At 48.9% G+C, this 17,522-nt stretch overlaps 1 non-coding gene across 1 annotated transcript; it reads left to right on the forward strand.

Annotated features, from left to right (window-relative positions):
* Positions 1-1,220: 1,220 nt before the first annotated feature.
* On the forward strand, positions 1,221-1,304 carry TRNAS-GGA (transfer RNA serine (anticodon GGA)). Its single transcript has one exon. It is a non-coding gene; the product is annotated as a tRNA-Ser (tRNA).
* The last annotated feature ends 16,218 nt before the right edge of the window (positions 1,305-17,522 follow it).

The raw sequence follows: 17,522 nt of genomic DNA on the forward strand, positions 1-17,522 counted from the left end.
TCCCCCTCGTCCTACAAGTCAAACATGGCCATTACATGTCGATGATATCTGGGGAAATTGGGCGGCGGGGCGGCGAGGTTATCATGATGTCACAAAGGATGTTAGTAGTGATCCTTAAGCAGTTTCTGGTCTTCGCCATTCTACGCTCTCGAAAGAGTTTTTAATAATATCAGGTCGGGCGTATTTCCGCTAGGAATATCGGGTCGAAATAGGTATTTCATTTCCACCAATTCCCGTTTGCACTTTCCACAAATGTATAGGTACAAAATAGATTGTCGGTTTTTACCGGATTCTATATGTGTTTCTGAGAAAGGAAAGGAAGCGACACTCGAAGAAAAGACTAACCCTTACTTGACTTTCCCACGGGCCTTCCGGGGTATTTCACTGAAGAATCGGTAAACTCGAACTCCACTTTCCCAAAAGTGCCCGACAACGTCGGGAGCTTGAAAGTCATTAGTATCAAAGGTTGTAAACGCCTTCCCTAAATCAAGCCGAGGTAACTACTGCATCATAGCCGTGGCGTAGGCTCCCGCTAAAATCAATCGTAGAGATCGCGATTTCTCCCACCTACCAAAGACGACTCACCTCTCCCGCCTAAGGAGGAAGCTTTCGCCAAAGAAAGTTGGAGAGAATTCTGCATACCCGGTAAGTAATTCGGACATCCACAAAAGAGAAAGAAAAATCTTGAAATTTCCCGTTTTCCTCAGGAACAACTCGCCCGCTAGCAACGAACAATGAGGTGATGAATGAAGGCCAGCTCGCGAAGCGAGCGCGGAAAAAGAAGCGGAGGAAACTTCGAGGCACGGAGAAAAACGGGGTCCTTGTTGATGAATAATTCAATCAATTCGAAAATTGGGAAATAAAGAATTCAATCAACTCGCAAAATGAAAGAAATCAATCAATCGCGGGAGACTCGCGAATTTAGGCCACCACGATCGAGAGGGAAACAATGGCAAGGCGTCGCCATGAAAGAGACTCGAACAGCAGCATGTCAAAGGTAATCAACTCTCTCGCCACACTTACTCTGTCCGCAATCTAGCCCAACGCTGTTTCATCTAGTTCGTACTAAACGAATGTCCAAACTTATCCAAATCTAGTTGTTCGTCTCATGGACAGCAATCCCGTTTCGGGCTAGCGTGTTTTTGCCTTTGGCGTTGAAGTGGTCAAATACGGCTTTCTTGATGAGACCACGCTGCCGGCCGGCATTCTCTGGCAAGTGAGGAGGAGTGTCCGAGTGGCCGAAGGAGCACGATTGGAAATCGTGTATGCGCGTAGCATCGTGGGTTCGAATCCCACCTCCTCCGTCGAGTCAAGAGCTGGCTGCTTATTGAAACAGCATGAGACAGTTCGGTTATGAGTTCCAAATCGAAATCAAATGTCCGGTTGCTTCGCATAGTAGCTTCGCATAAAAGAAAAGTCGGGCTACCTTACCCGTTAGGGTTACTTACTCCGATAGGACGTGTTTGTAAAGGGTTGATCGAGGGTGCGTCGCCATTGGACCTTCTTGTCTCCGTACCTTCCGTACCTCGCACCTGGGAGCGGCCTCAGCCTCGTGCTGAGTTCCGCTACGGTGTGATGTATAGAGCGTACGATCAGATTACGAAGCTCCAAGCGGAGAAGATCCTCCTTCTCACTGAGTGAAAGATCTAGGGTGTCTTCGAGAGAAGACTCCCGAACGAGTTCTTGGAAGCCGCCTCTTTGGCAAGAGACGGTAATTATGCTACCAACCATAAGAATGTAGTGCTGGGAAGAATTTCGTAAGGAATTGCGTAAGAATTGCGTATTTATTCTAGTGGATGCGGCTTTTCTTCGGCTGGCCGGCTAGCCGCACCCACCCAATAGTTGAAGTTGGCTCTCACTCCGGCGAGGAGGCATAAAGCCAGCCGGCATAAAGCCCCTCTCGTCTCTGTTCTCATTCTCGGGAATCCGGGAGCGTTGGCTCTCACTCCCCTTCATGGAACTCTCGTATCTGTTGAATCATGTTGGGGGAGCGTTGGCTCTCACTCCCTCTCGTCTCTGTTCTCATCTGAGGGGGGCCACCATTGACTCTCGCCTCCTCTCGAAAAAACTCTGTTCTCATCCGCCCCCGCCACCATTGACTTTCGCCCTCGCCCCCATTGACTCCCGCTCTGTTCTTCATCTGTCTAGGGCTAGCAGGCATGGCCGGTTCTTTCGGCTGTAGCCTGCTGCTCGACTCACTGGAGAATTCAGCTGCCATCTTTGCTAGCCGCACCCACCCAATAGTAAAGAGGAAGGAAAAGCCGGGAGGGGGGATTTCTGTTGCCCCCCCGCTCGAGGCTTCTCCGCCGAAGTCAAACCCGTAATTTTCCACTGATGAATCACCAATTACTCAATCCTGCGACGGTGTGTGCTGCTAAAGTGTCTAACGGCTCTTGACCCTAGCTCATTACATGTTTTCAATAGTTCGCCACCGTCTATAATGCGCGAAACTCTTATTGGCCTCCGCCGGTTTATGAAGATCATCCCTTCTTTCACGAACATTTCCCTTTCCTCAATAAGCATCCGGTATCTCAGCAGATAAACATTAATCCAAGCTCTAGCTATTTCCGCTCATAGTACGGCATTTGACAGCTGCTTCCATGATCCGACGAAAAGCTAAGGTTTCTTGACGTTCTTTGGCAATAATCTTGGGTACATCGTGAGTAGTCCCTGCGATTCTTACTTTTTTGACTTCGCGAGTAGGCTTGACATTCCCTATGGCGTTAGCCGGAAGTGTGATAACATGAGCATCGGGTTTAGTTCAAAAAGGACGAGGAAAAGTTTAGGAAACAATAACACGAGATTTCGTTCTCTTACCATCAATCATACAAAAGTTGACTAATTTCTTGATTAATTTTCTTTGTTTACCACCCACCTTCCAGATATAGCTTAATCTTTCCGAGCAATTGTATGTGCTTTCCCTACGGCCCCCCCTGGGTCTGGATGACAAAAGCCCTGCTAGATGGGCGCAGAAATAGTTGCAATGGGATCAAAGCGGATGGCTTTCTGTTCCGAAAGTTCCCACCGGTCGTTCTGAAAGTCTTCCCGGGGGGTTAAACCAGTCCAGGGATGATGAGCAAAAAAAGCAACCATTCCCTGATTTGACCTTTTTATTCGTATCGAATTTTTAGGTTTTTCTGTACCATATTTCAATCTGCCTCATTTTCGACCCGGTATTCCCTACGAATCTTTGACTCCTCAAATACGATGGTAATTCACACCTGACAAATCTTTCACTCTACCTCCTCTAACCATAACCGCAGGATGCTCCTACGAATTATGACCCTCGCCAGGAGTGTGAGCAATTATATTCCTTCGATTGCTTGAACGTACTTTGGCTATCTTGCATGAAGCTAGATTAGGTTTTTTTAGTGTTCTTGTCGAAACACGCGGGCGTACCCCAAACTTTTAAAGACATTAATTCGAAGCTCAAGTACGTGTTTTGCGACGTTTTGCCTCTCTACAATGACGAAGCAATTGATTTATGGTAGGCGTATCTCGCAATCTGGGTTTTTCCTTCTGCGTACGGCCCTAACAAGCTGCCAAGCGTTCATCATGCATCTGCCTTGTTGGAGCTTGACTTTCCAACTAAAATACAAACACTCGGATATACAAATATCCGGTGGATAGAAAATGAACATGAATGGAATACGTAAAGCGTCCATCGTTATACCAGACTCTTCCGAGTCTCTCTGCTTCCTGCTTGGAAATTAGTATATCGTTGAACTGCTTTGCGCGGTAAGGGATTTCCAAAGAGCGGTTTAATAAAACTCGCCCCGCCCATTTCAGATATCAAAATCTGTGTCCATTGAATCTCCGGAGCTGCTCTCGTCGGTGTCCGTATCCGGCGGGAATACTATTTCTTCAAGCCCGAAGAGCTGCTCGTACCCGCGTAGAGCTTGGTCGACATTCTCCACTATTGGCTCCAGCACCCGGAGCATTTGGCTTTGGCTCTCGGGCAAAGGTCCCCCGATAAATTCGGTCAAACCGGCGCGCGCCGCCCCGGAGGAAGATAATATCGCCTCCACCTGTTGCCGGGTCTCAGGATTATCCTGCCCCGTGGCGGATAGCTCAACGCTAGGAAGAGTATAATGCGCCAGGTTAGTGAAAGCCTGGTTTGACCTTAGATTCTCGAGCTCGCTTACCCCTGCCGTCTCCCCCCTGTACCGCAACTCTTCCACTATACTATCGACGCCTCGCCTATCCTCGGCGATATTTTCCTGCACGAGGCGAGCGATTTCCTGCGGCGTCGCCTCGGGTTCCTGCGGGTCGTCGCCCTCCGGGGCCTCCTGGCCTGGCCGGCTGCCATTGCCGGTGGGATCTTGCCCCCTATCGCAAGAAGCAGTGCGAGCGCCCACCGCGTCGGCAATAATAGTAGCAGTCACCGCTAGAAGCCAACACAATAGAGGCAGGGGATCCGCCGCCAGTATGGACCGGAGTGCGGCGATTGCCAGCCGCCCAGCTTGTGTTCTAGTGACGAGTGAAGCGGAGGAAGGGGCCTTCGGATCTTTTCCTCTGGAACCCCCCCCTCCAAAGCAGCAAAATATCATAACGACCAAGAGTCGCCGCCATCCTTTCCAAGGACTGGCCGAATCGAAATAGCGGAATTCTTAAGCCATCTCCATCGGTTCGGGAACCACACGCTTCTCCGAATCATCGTAACACACTTCCACATATCCACTTGACAAAAAGTCTTTTCATAATGAATGACCCTCAGAACCATAATCGGTTAATGTACAGCATGAATCGGGATAATTAGATAAATAAAAACCAAACGTATCCCACATTTCTCGCTCCCACCAGCCGGCTGATGGAGATGTACTGATTACCAAACTTGCAGAAGTAATTTCATCTACACCGATTTGAGCACGAATGCATAAGTTATATTGAATGCTTGGTGAATTATAAACTACTTTGGATCTACGTTCTTGAGAAGGATAATCAGCGGAACGAATATCGATCGAAATTTCGAGACGTGTATTAGTGTGATATCTTAGAAACCACAATAATTGGGGTGGGCAGTCCGGGGTGGTGTACGGTATGCTTTCTTTCCTTGATGTTCGAAATTGATGTATCCGTTGGGGAATCGATGGAATAATAGCAAATTGTTCCAGTGGACGGCGAGCCATGATGAATTGAAGGGTTTCCTAGAAAATTACAGGCGTTGGCAAAGCCAACACGAGGTCTGTTCTTGATATTCATGGCAGTTGGCGGGTTATCCCAACACGGGAATCGAACCCGTGTCTTCGACATTCAAAGACGATGAATATAGTTCGTCTTCCGTGAATTTAGACACGTACAATCCAACCGTTCCAACCTTTAGGTCTTGGAGGAAGTTGCTTCGCGCGTTGATGGTCTGGAAAGGTTTCACCGTTCTGTGTGGATCAATATGCCAGGCGCCTATCAGATGCCAGACTCGCCCGTTCCTGGTTTCAAGCCCCAGGTCAGGGGAAATGAATGTCCTCCTTTCATGTTTTGAAGCTTACAACCAGTCGAAAATAGTTCTTCCGGTGATGTACGTGACGACTAGCTACACTACCTTGGATTGGACGGAAGGGAGCTCCAGTTCCTCGCCTAAAGCAGGCTCAGGGATAGACAGAGCGTTTTCGAAATGCAGGGTTTCTGCTGGCAAGTCCTGCAAGCAAGAAGTTTTCTTGCTAGCCTAGCTGCTAACCAGAGCCCCAGCCACTTTCAAGAGTTTTCTCGCTAGCCGCATGGAAGTTGGCCAGAAGGAGATTTTCACCTGGCTAAGAAGCTTGCCGTTGCCACCTCGCAAGCAAAAAGTTTTCTTGCTAGCCCTTCATGCATGTTGGCCAAGCGGAGATTCCTATCCGGCTAAAAAGCTTGCCGTTGCCACCTTGCAAAACAAAAAGCAGTTTCCACAACGACTGCTGAAAAGAATTCCTACATGAAGTGGATGCGGCTTTTCTTCGGCTGGCCGGCAGGCCGCACCCACACGATAGTGAGATTGATCTGAAGAAGCTAGAGAAGGAAAAGCAGAGGGCTCCGCTCCCATACTTCCCGGCAACCCCTCCTTTCTTTCTAGTTGGAAATTTGGGTATAATAGTAGGCTAGCCAGCTATGCCGGTTTCTGGCTCTTGGCCCTTTGCTAGAACCCGCTAACGCTAGGCTCCGTTTCGAGAGCGCAATGAATTTTCCCACGCATCCGGCAAGGGATCCACCAAGAAGCCGCTGGGATATTTATGGCAGTTTCTTGAGAGGAAAAAGGCTTCGTCGGCACCAAAGGGTAAGGCCGGGGGGACTCGCACAGATTCCCCGAAAAGAGAGAAAGCACGGGGCACTCCGGGGCACTCCACCTGCCTTACGGTTACATAGGGTCAGCCGTCTTTCTAGGCCATAAGAATATATGGCGGGCGACTAGGCCATAGCCTCCCGCTGGACCCACCACCAGGGAGGACTCATTCCACACAGTAATGCATGGGTTGAGCGGCGATCCAAGACTTCCTGTTTCAGTGTTTTATCATCCAACTAACGAATCTCGCATTTGAATGGAGATTTCTGATAACTTGAACATGCAACACAGCCACTAGTACTAGTCATTGAACCAAGGACAGCAGCGTTACGTACGTACCTACTGGTTTTAAGGCCGCATCCGAGCTAGCTCATTTGTGTTCTGAAAATGATGTAGGGTGAGGGCTCTTCATGAACTTATCTAGAGCTGAGGGCTCTTTACTTCAGAAGGGAGGGTCTCCTTAATGGGGGGGGTCTCCTTCTTTATCCCCCGAGCTAGAATGAACCAGTTGTTACTGGTGATAGAGAACTGGCAATTCTTTGGCGGAATGTAGCCGGATTTTTCTGTACTTCTTCACTCAATAGCTTTTGCTCCTTGATACTCTCAAGTATGTGTGGTTCGATTCTTTCAGGGAGCTGCTTTTCATATTAAGCGATCTGTGTCAAAGGGATCTAGTCCGGGAACCCATTGACCGCCGCAAAGATGACCACAATCTGTCATTCGATAGGGATCGGGGGATATTATGGTTATTTAGGTACCTCAGTAAGCCTAGCGCCGCGATGTGGCGAATACTAAGTAGCAGGATCGAGGTCTGACCCAAATTACGCAGAAGCGGCAACTTCACGATATTATGCCGGCTCCAATTTTGAGGTGCCACGAGGTGCTTTCATAGCTTTCGGCTAAGCAGCAGACCCAACGCAACTAACGAGTAATCCTACGTTAATAGCAGGCCGAACTCCGCGGTAGAAGAGTTCAGTTTCCGAGAAGATTTATCCATCTGTAGTGAGAATGACATTGGTAGGAATATAAGCAGAAACGTCTCCAGCTTATGTTTCAGTGACGAGTGAAGCGATCGAGCTGCCTGCACCAGTCTAGTCCAACCTTTTGGCGGCTCTTTCCGATAAACAGAGATATGAATGGAGGACATCTCCGAGGGAAACCTCACAACCTGGTAGTCAACGTAACGATAATGACATTTATCAATATGCCACTGATTACTTACTGGGATCATCATAGATGATTGATGCGTGCATTCCATGATCCCTAGAAGACTCTCCCGTAGCACGACCAGGATATAGTGCCGGGAATTACAGAGGAGCAGAATCCAGAGCCATGGCTGCGACAATAATGGAATATTCCAAAGCACCGGCTTCCGGGAGAATCTTAACTAATTATGCCACAGTTGAGCGTTTCTATCCAATCGCTACGTACACACGAAACAATCTTTCACTATCGGAGGTGCCCTGTGCGTTGATTGGTTTCTAGTTCGGAATGGTATCAATAGCTGTAGCAGTCTTTCCCGTTTGTCAGTCGCCGATTGTCGGTTCTCATTAACCACGACCTATAGGAACCAGGCTATCCACCGCTTTTAACCCCGTTTACATAGGTTCGTGGACAGATTTACGTGCAATAATCCCAGGGACTTTAACTTCTACACGTCTCCATTCTACCGCGCTCAAAGATAGGGTCAAGCTTCTGCCGAGGAGGAGTGATCGTAGTTGTGCTCTCCGAACCGTGCGGAATAGTCGCCCATTACACGGCTCTCTAACTTGACTTTATCTGGGTCTTGTTCAACCCTAAAGGCCGAAGGGGAGGTGGAAACTCCCTCACAAGCTCCCCCCGTGGCCCTTTCTTCCCCGGGGACCTTGGAAAACGCGCTTCGCGGTTTCCCGAAGTCCACGGGAAGTGGCTGAAAAGTGTAGTCAGGTAAAACTTGCTTGCCTCTTTGTTATTTCGTTTCGAAGGGCATGACAAATGCATAGGCTCCTTTCCTTCTACTTGGCATTCGCCAAGTGCTTTCCCATTGCTAGGTTCTTAAGAGGTAGGCAGGTGGTATGGGCCCTCTGACTTCTTTCCAGGGCTTTCCTCCCGCTGAGGATCTCGCCGGTGCTACCTGCAGATGGTTGGGACCATACATAAAAGAAAGGTCCTACGTTTTTGGCAAACTGGGATGTCGTTCAGTCTTCCGTCCCCAATATATAGGTAATCCGCTCCCCGCAGGCTCCAAGGTGCCACTCCAAAAGGGCCTGACCATGATGTGCCTATGGCAGGCAGAGAGCATATCCGCGTCTATCTGGCCGGGGGCATGGTCACCCGAAAAAGACTCCGATTCGCCAGCCTTCGGCCTCATCTCTCACCAAACCACCGGGCTTGCACGATGATCTTCATCCGTCTGAGACGTTTCGCCTTCAATCGTGCTTTTGCGACATGCTATGGTCCCGGCCTCCCTTCGCGGGTTCTGGTGAGTCCCATGCCTGTATGCCATTCCGGCCTCGCATTTTTTGACCGCAGATGATCCAACGGCCGCCCCACCTTTTCCATCAATAGATACTCCTGACGCATCAACTACACAACCTGACATGGCCTTTCCTACAGGAACATCCACAATAGATCCAGTGCGCTTGACCATATCTCCTTCTTTAATGGCAGTATCACTACCAGATACGACAATTCCTACATTCTCATTCTCAGAATTCAAGGCCATTCCTTTCACACCGCTGGCAAATTCTACCATTTCCCCCGCTTGAATCTTGTTCGATCCATAAACACGTGCAATTCCATCCCCAACCGGTACCACTCAACCGATCTCATCCACTGGCAATTTGGTGTAGTAGTTGGTAATTCTTTCTTCTGAGATAGTAGATAGTTATTCCGTTGCTCTAGCTTTAAATAATCTCATTCTCCTCCTCCTCCGTCGAATCCTTTTCCTCGGTGCTTTATATCCAGGGCAGTTTCCTATATTTGTGGCAGTTTCTAGTTATCCCCCATTTTATGCTGCTGAAAATCCGGGAAAATACAAATCGATCGATATCAAAAGCGCAGGGAAATTGATTGAATGCTGAAAATCCCGGGGAGATACAGATTGATCGATATCAGCTGATGAAAAGAAATCACCCTGAATGACTAAAAATGGCTCTGGATCCGCAGACATTCACTCAGTAAATGGCTAAGAAGCCGCAGGCAATCCGCTCAGACACTTCAGTGAATCCCGCCCCGCTCAGTGAATCGCTCAAAAGCCACAGACAATCCGCTCAGAATTCGCATACAATTTCTCTGTCAATCGCTCGCTGCAGGCAATCGCTCTGAAGCCCCGGCCGCTCTGAAACCTCAGGCATCCGCTTTTTCTTTGTGATGCACAGAGAATTGGGGGTCTAGAGGTATATTGCCCCGATTATCCGGTTTTACTGAGTGATTTCTTGATATTCACAGATAAGGGGTTTGGTTTCGGAAGAGGTTGTGGCGTTGTTCCGGGATGCGCGCCTTCAATATCTCATTCCCAAGCTGGGATTGTTACCTTTTTTCTTAAAAAGGTAGGGGCGAAGCAGGAAAGCGCGTAGCGCTTACCCCGCCTTCTCGAGAAGGAAGGCGCTTAGGAGAAAGCGCTTACCCTTCCCTTGCTTCCTCGGTATCCATTCCCTGCTGGCTTGCTATCCATCCCCTGCTGGCTTCCTCTAGGCGCTTAGCCGCTTTCCCTTCCCTGCCGGCTCCAGCTAGAATGAAGGCTTTTCCCCACAGAGTGGTCTACAGGGATGAAAGCGAAGGGAGGGCTCCATTATCCAAGCCCCTAAGCCTTCCCCCGCTTCGCCACAGTGCCCCGGGATGCCTTCGCTCGGTACTAGTCCCACTTCCTTCCTTCCACGCTTTTCCTTCCAACCCTTGCCTTTCACTCCCTTCGCCACAGTGCCCCGGGATGCCTTCGCTTGGGACTAGTCACACACCCAGAATCTTTTTAAGGATTCTTTTTAGCCTTCTTTCTATTCTACGGAATTTCACTCCAAATAAGCCTTTTCCTTGCTTCGCCTGTAACCTCTTTTCAGGTCCTTGCGCTTCCCCTTCGCTTCCGTTAAGTACCCCTTAGGGGATTCGGTAGGCAACACTCCTTCGCCCTTTACCATAGCTTGCCTGGGATTCATTCCAGTACATTTAGAGTATTCCCCACTCCTACCCTATCCTATAACTCTATACTAATGCCCCTGTAACTTATCGTATTCACCATTCCCCCCAACCATGTTTTCCCTCCGGGTAGGGGACTTTACTTCCTACTGGCTATTACCAATAGGATGCACTGGAAAAGAAAATCCCCGTTTCCTATATTTATTTGGGGACCAGGGTCAGCCTTCCTTCCCCCAGGTTGGGCGCCTGCTACTAACTGACTCCACGAGGCATGCTCGGGTCTCCCTGCGTCTATTTCAACGATCAGTTACACGCTAAGGTATATAGCCCTACTGGTTGGAGCCTGCCTCGCCGACTCCCGACAGTCTCCTCTGTCTCCTCGACAGTCTTCCGTTGCAATCGGGCTGCTATGCGTATCTTTCACCGACTAGTTGCGCATGCTAAGGATTAAAGCGGCCTCTCCCTCACCAAAAGGGTACCTCCCGTCGGCCTTGGCCTGCATGCCTTACTAGCTCCCGGCAGTTTCCGGGTTGTGTTACAGCCGAGCCAACCTCGTGTTCTTCACGACCAGCTACTCTGCCAAGGTATAAACCAACCAGCTTTTACTCCAACCTGAGCAGGAGTCGATAGCCAATTATGCCTCCTATATCGACCTTTTTAAGAATCGATTCTTAGCAATAAGACTACTGTTTTATCATCTGTGGATAAAATCGTTGATTTCTTCTTAGTAAATGAAACGATGTAGCATTTTCATCCTTGTTAGTTGAACGGTAGGCGGGCACACATGCCGGCTTTCTTCCGAGTCAATGAAACGATGTGGCACTGAAGAGGATTTGAACTTCCCGAGAATGAGAACAGGCTTCTTGGTAAAGCAAGCCATTCTATATACGAAATTTCCGTTGCCGGGGCAGAAAGAAAGAAAAAGCATTGTGAGGGAGGGGAGTGGGCGGAAGACTTTGAGCGTGTGGGCGGGAGGTGCCTTACCCTTCCAACTTTAATCCTTACCTTCCAAAGGGATCTCTAGCTGTAGAAAGTCTTGGCTGGTTCCCCTCATAAACCTGTCCAAATAGGTCATAACCTGCTTCTTTTCACTCGTGCGGGTAAGAAAGAGCAGCCCGTCATTCTCTAGGCTGAGGGGGATACCTATTCTGGCCTGGATCATCTTATCCACTAGGTACATAAGGAGGACCAGCTCATGAGATGCCAATGCTCTAGAGGTTAGCAATCCTTCGTGATAACTGCTCCTGTGCCTGCTGGTAAGGCTTTCCTCCTCCGACCTTCCATAGTAAGGGCCAGTATATCTTATCTCTCTGCTTTTTCTTTCTTTCTCGGGATTTTCGGCTCTCCCTATACCTCTCAATGGGTAGCTGAAGAACTTCGCCGCTTGCAGGGGCTTTTGGCAAGCAAGCAAGCCATTCTATATACGAGATTTCCGGGGGAAGGGAGGGTGAAACTAGTGACTCTCCACCATCAACCAATCAGCAATGAAATGCCCGGGGAAAAACGGTTCCTATCATGGAATCGATTAACAACATCGCCAAGGCTCACGGAGGTGTATCTGTATCTGGTGGGGTGGGGGAACGTACTCGTGAGGGTAATGATCTTTACATGGAAACGAAAGAATCGAAAGTTACTAATGAACAAGATATATCAGAATCGAAGGTGGCTCCAGTTCATGGTCAGATGAATGAACCACCAGGAGCTCGTATGAGAGTCGGTTCAACTGCTCCGACAATGGCTGAATATTCCCGAGATGTCAACAAGCAAGATGTCCTTTTATCCATCGACAACACATTTCGTTTCGTCCAAGCAGGATCAGAAGTTTCTGCTTTATCGGGTAGAATGCCTTCCGCCGTGGGTCATCAACCAACTCCTAGTACAGAAACGGGATCCCCACAAGAAAGAATTACTTCCACCAAGGAAGGATCGACAACTTCTATTCAAGCTGTTTATGTACCTGCAGATGATTCGACTGACCCAGCTCCTGCTACAACATCCGCACACCCAGATGCTACTACTGTGCTTTCGAGAGGACTAGCAGCTAAAGGTATTTATCCGGCTGCGGATCCCTTGGATTCGACTTCAACCACGTCACAACCCTGGATTGTGGGTGAGGAGCATTACGAAACCGCACAAGGGGGAAGGCAGCGGGGAATCGGAGAACAAAATCCGAAAGGCCGCCCGCCGGCGAGGATTCAGTTGGGGAATCCCGTCCCGAGAATTTCACATTCGACAGACCGATGAACCAGGCTATCTCTAAAGGGAAGGTTTGATTCACACTAGGGACATTAATAAGCCTGGATATTTCCCTCGATTGAAAAAGAAGCTATAGGAAAGGCCGGCGTACATCCAACACCTTCCTAACGACAGCCATCCACATACCAACCTTCGGCATCGACCCATACTTCCCATGAAGGACTGGTGGACCTCCGTGACAGTGAATCAGTGGTAGAACTCGGAAGGCCTGAAAGGTTGGGCGAAACGCTTCGCGTTTTCCCGTGGGCTCGGTGGAAAAACCGGCAGTAGACCTCGGCATCCCACCATAATTCCTCAATGAAGGGGGCTGGAGAGTTATCAGCTAAAATCCAGGGGTTTGAAGGGGTCCAGTCGAGTGAAGCACTGGGGCAGTGATCCAGTAGCATAGGGTTGTTGGAGGCAGGCAGGGGCCTTTAACCTCTATAGGCATGAAGAAGAAAAAACCACAACCCTGGATGATTCTTCCTGAAGTTCCAAAGAATGCCCCAACCAGATCGATCTACCCATTTCACGCAATCCGGTCGGTTACGTGTTTTTCATAGCACCCCTCATGTTATGTTACATAAAGATGGATCACCTAAAATCAGTTGAATTCCCAAATTGTGAAAACAACTTTCGCACGATGGCGTCGAGCAGAGCAAATCATCCATCCAGGAAGAACAGGATGTGGTTCTCAAAGAATGCTTTAACACCAGTGTTTCCTTTCCGTACTCCAGTGTTTTTGGGGCATCTCAGTGGTTACACAAAATGGTCAAAACCTTAAAGACTTTAGGATTGTTAGAAATGAATACCTCTTATACGGGTTCCTTAGGAGAGATTAGTTTCTCATGAGTGCTTAAAGAATAGGCAATCGACACTTTCTTTTTCTTAGAAGGGAGTCCCTCATATTCTCATAGCCCTTTTTTTCTAGCTTCCTCTTGTTACATCGCCGCCGTCGCTGCTCTTAACCCTCTCGTAATGTTACGCGGGCAGGGGAGCACTGAAGTGAAATAGCAGGCAGGGGAGCACTATAGTGAGTAGAAATAACGGGCCGGCGAGTATCAAGAGCGGATACGGAAGGGAAGGGGATACGACTTCTGCGTTGTCCATTCGAAATGATCATTTAAGCCTGAGAAATGAGGAATTTCACCAAATCCCGGGCCGGGTGATAGAGGTTCAATGCTTCAACACCCCGAGAAGCATGCTTGGTTTAAAACCAAGCAAGAAAAAGGATCAGAAAAAGGATCAGGATCAGAAAAAGGATCAGAAAAAGGATCCATAGATTGGTTTTCCCCCCAGCACTGATAGCTAAATTGGAGCTACCGGGTTCGAATCCCATTCAGTGCCCTGAAGCATGCATGCACTACACGGAATTCTAGAGATGGAACGATATAGCTCTGGGTCCCACGGAATTGGGTATAATAGAAGGATTAGCTAGGCTTTGCAGGAAGCGGTTCCCTGTAAGCCAATAACGTCTCCTTCGCAACATAGCGATTACTACCACGTATGGCGAGGTTAGAGATCTCCCTCTCCGTACCAATACGAAGCATATGGCCCGCCCCTGCCCTCTTGTGAGGAAAAACAGGAGACTAGTTTAAATGGTAGAACAATGGTCTTTGGATAAAAGACCAAAGGTTAAGGGTTCGAATCCCTCTCCCGTAAACTCTAGTCGTTACCTGCAAAGCTTTTTTCGCCCTGCTTCCGCCCACATCTGGCTGGGTGGGTCACCACGCGGAGCGTTGGGAGCCCGCATCCGTTAGTAATGAGCCCGTTTCTACGTCTCCGGGCTCGCTACCGGATTCGGTAGCCTCGGATTCGTAGGCTCAGGGCGATGCGACAAACCTCGTACAGACATCTCAGAAACAGCCCCAACTTACCTGGCCCCGCTGCCCGCCCCTTCAAGTTAACCAAAACCCTACGCCCCTGCACCGTTGAGTGGAATTGTGTAGAGCCCGGGCCAGCTGCTACTCATTATCCTTATTATTAGTCCTCCCACTATATATTATCCCAAATCCCGTGCTCCGCACATTCCCTTTTTCCTTGCCCTAACCCTTTCCCATTCAACCATAATTCTCTGCTGTTATTGGCATTAAAGCCGAGAAAGCTAGGTAATTTCGTATATAATGTGATGCCTGTTTGAGCCTCCCCCGCCTGTACCTCTGGAAGAGGGGGGAGGTAGCTTTAATTGATTATGCGGAAGCACAAACGTCTACTCGTTGTGGAATCTGAGGTGTAAGGTCAAAGTCTGGATTTCATAATCCCCGTTAAAAACAAATACAAATGAATCCACGAATCAATGTTCACAGATTTCTTCATTTTAGTTCTTGTCATGACACTCCATTTGGTTTTTCTCAGCTTCGCTGAAAGGCTGAGAAAGATATTGAATTGAATGCGGCTTTCGCTCCACCATCCAGATAAAGACTTGACCTTTTTTTTGACCTCAAGAGCTGCTGATACGGGGGGAATCTTCGCCCACCTCCAGCCCTCCATCTAGCCTTTCTGTATAGCTTTTACCAGGTCTTTCATATACCCCGACTAGTCGTGATCCACTGACCGATACTCTCCATACCCGAGACCCTGCTGCCAGATACCCCGAAATACAGCTATCTCTCAACCCATTCCGCCTATCCTATTCGAACTACTTCTAGATAAGATAAAGACTTGACCAAGAGCTTTCCAGCAAGCATCTTTCCCAGGCATCTCTCAGACGTAAACCATTACAGTGACCTTATCTCGATTCCCATACGATTGCCAGCAGATATATGAAGTTAGATTCTAATGATAGCATTTCTAGGCCCTTGGGTTGGCTTCTTCGAGGGCCCTTCGGGCGAGGGTTCTTGCTCCGAGCCCCTAACTGTGGATTCTCACGTAGGGGTTTCTCATCCGCGAGAGATCAGAGCACTTGCGATCATCTCTATTCTACTGGAGGTTTAATGAGGGTGCAACCATCATCAATGAAGGGACGAACCCGCACCACACACGAGGAGCTGCCGAGGAGCTGCCAAGCCCTGTGGCGACCCTTCAACCCGGGACTCGATCCGAAATATCAATTCAACAAATCAGTGTGAAAGATAGACTGGTCCATCACTGATCTTGTAGCTGACTGGATCTCCAACAGAAAATAAAGCTTCACGAAGGAAGAGGCCCTTTTCGTATTCTTGGTTATCTATCTCTGTGCTCTGTGTTCCTTTCGAGAAGTGATCTTGGTTTTGTTGGTTCTCTGCGTCCTTTCTGTTCTTGAAGTTATCCATAATTTTCCTCTCTTCGAATTCGGAGCTGGAATTCTTTTCTCCAATAAGCATCGTATATTACGCCGAATACGGAATCGCTCTGAATTATGCCCAGATTGCGTTGGTGTCACGAAAAGATCAAATCTTTTCCCGTTTCCCGAGTCGTTGGTAAGCCCTCTTGGCTTCATGAAGCCGAAGGCAGGATGTGTCCGTCCAGCGAAGGCATCTTCAGGGTGCCGGAAGGTCGGAACCCTTCACCAACCCCTTACTATTGGGTCGGTCAACCAAGGGTAAAGCCAATCCTGCTGACTATTGAATTGGTTAATCAACGGGAAAGCGAAAGGCCGATCAGAAACAGCACACGGGAAGGGAATCAATGTACCCTGATAGTGCCTCGAATCCAGACACTACCTATATAGGAGATAGCCCTTTGCCAGCTAACGTCGTGCAAACCGGCCGGCAGAGTCGTGTTCAGAAAAAATCGAAGATGCGTTGAGAGGACGGCCGCCTCTTTAACTGTTTTTCGAAATCAAACACTTTAACACGCACGTTGCCAGGGAAGGGGAACATGGAGGGGGAAAAGCAATGATGCTCTACTTGGCCCTTTCTATCTGATAGAAACGGGGTTCAGCGGGGGGGTATCTCCTCATCCGTTTTATCCATGGTGCATCGGATGCTGCTGACTCTCATGTCTGTCCGACATGCCATACCGGTACATCTGTCCGAATGGGCTTGGACCATGCCTCATCTCTTGCACCCGAAAACCCGACTCCTTGTATTCCGTAGCACCCGCCTTTCTTTCTAATAGAGAGGCTAGTAGCAAACAGGGACTGAAGGATTCCGACCCGCCACCAGAAAGGGCAGGGAGCCTAGCGGGTTCCCGCGGGAACTAGCCTTCAAAGACAATGTCCGGCCGTCCAAGAAGCCTGTTAGAGATTTCCCAAGAAGCAGCACTAAATGCCGGAGAGGTAGCACACATACTAAGACTCTGACATCATGCGTTGGTTCTTCCGCGGGAAGGCACAACAATAGCCGAGGGAAAGGGTGGAGGTATGAGCCAGCAGCGGAATACGACACTAAAGGATCGATCTCTTGCGCTTTCGGGCTGACTTCGATGTGCGGTTGAAGAAGCCAGGGACGGAGTTCACTCGACCCGAAACTTCTGGGGAGAGGGGTAGCAGAAGTATTTACTGGTTCTCCAGGGAAATATGTTAGTTTAACAGAAACCACTAAGCTAAGGGATTTCAAATGATTCTTCCTGGGGAATTGGATAATCTCCCGCGCAACATCGATGAAGCCACCACAAAGGCTGCAACCTTACAAGTGGAGGGTCAATGAAAGGGATGGTACTGAATCTTCGTGTAATGGCTCCTAATCGAACTGTTCGGAATTCTGAGGTTCGAGAAATCGTCCCATCTACGAGTAGTGGCCAGGTTGGCATATGGCCCAATCACGCTCCACTTCCTACAGCTTTGGATATGGGAGTCCCGAAGGTACGTCACGATGGAAAGTGGTCCGCAATGGCGTTGATGGGTGGTTTCGCCATGGTAGACAGTAATCAGGTAACAACAAAGGAAAAGAATGGTGGAAAACCCACTTCTTGAGCATTTATCCCGTCTGTAGTAGCTGGGAGATTCCCACGAGTGAAAAGGGGACGGAGCGAAATGTTACCTGCCCAATGGCGGCAGTAA

The sequence above is a fragment of the Dipteris shenzhenensis genome, unplaced genomic scaffold (assembly GCF_047967505.1).
Source record: "Dipteris shenzhenensis isolate YYH24624 ecotype China unplaced genomic scaffold, Dip_SZ_1.0 scaf0012, whole genome shotgun sequence".
Lineage (NCBI taxonomy): Eukaryota > Viridiplantae > Streptophyta > Polypodiopsida > Gleicheniales > Dipteridaceae > Dipteris > Dipteris shenzhenensis.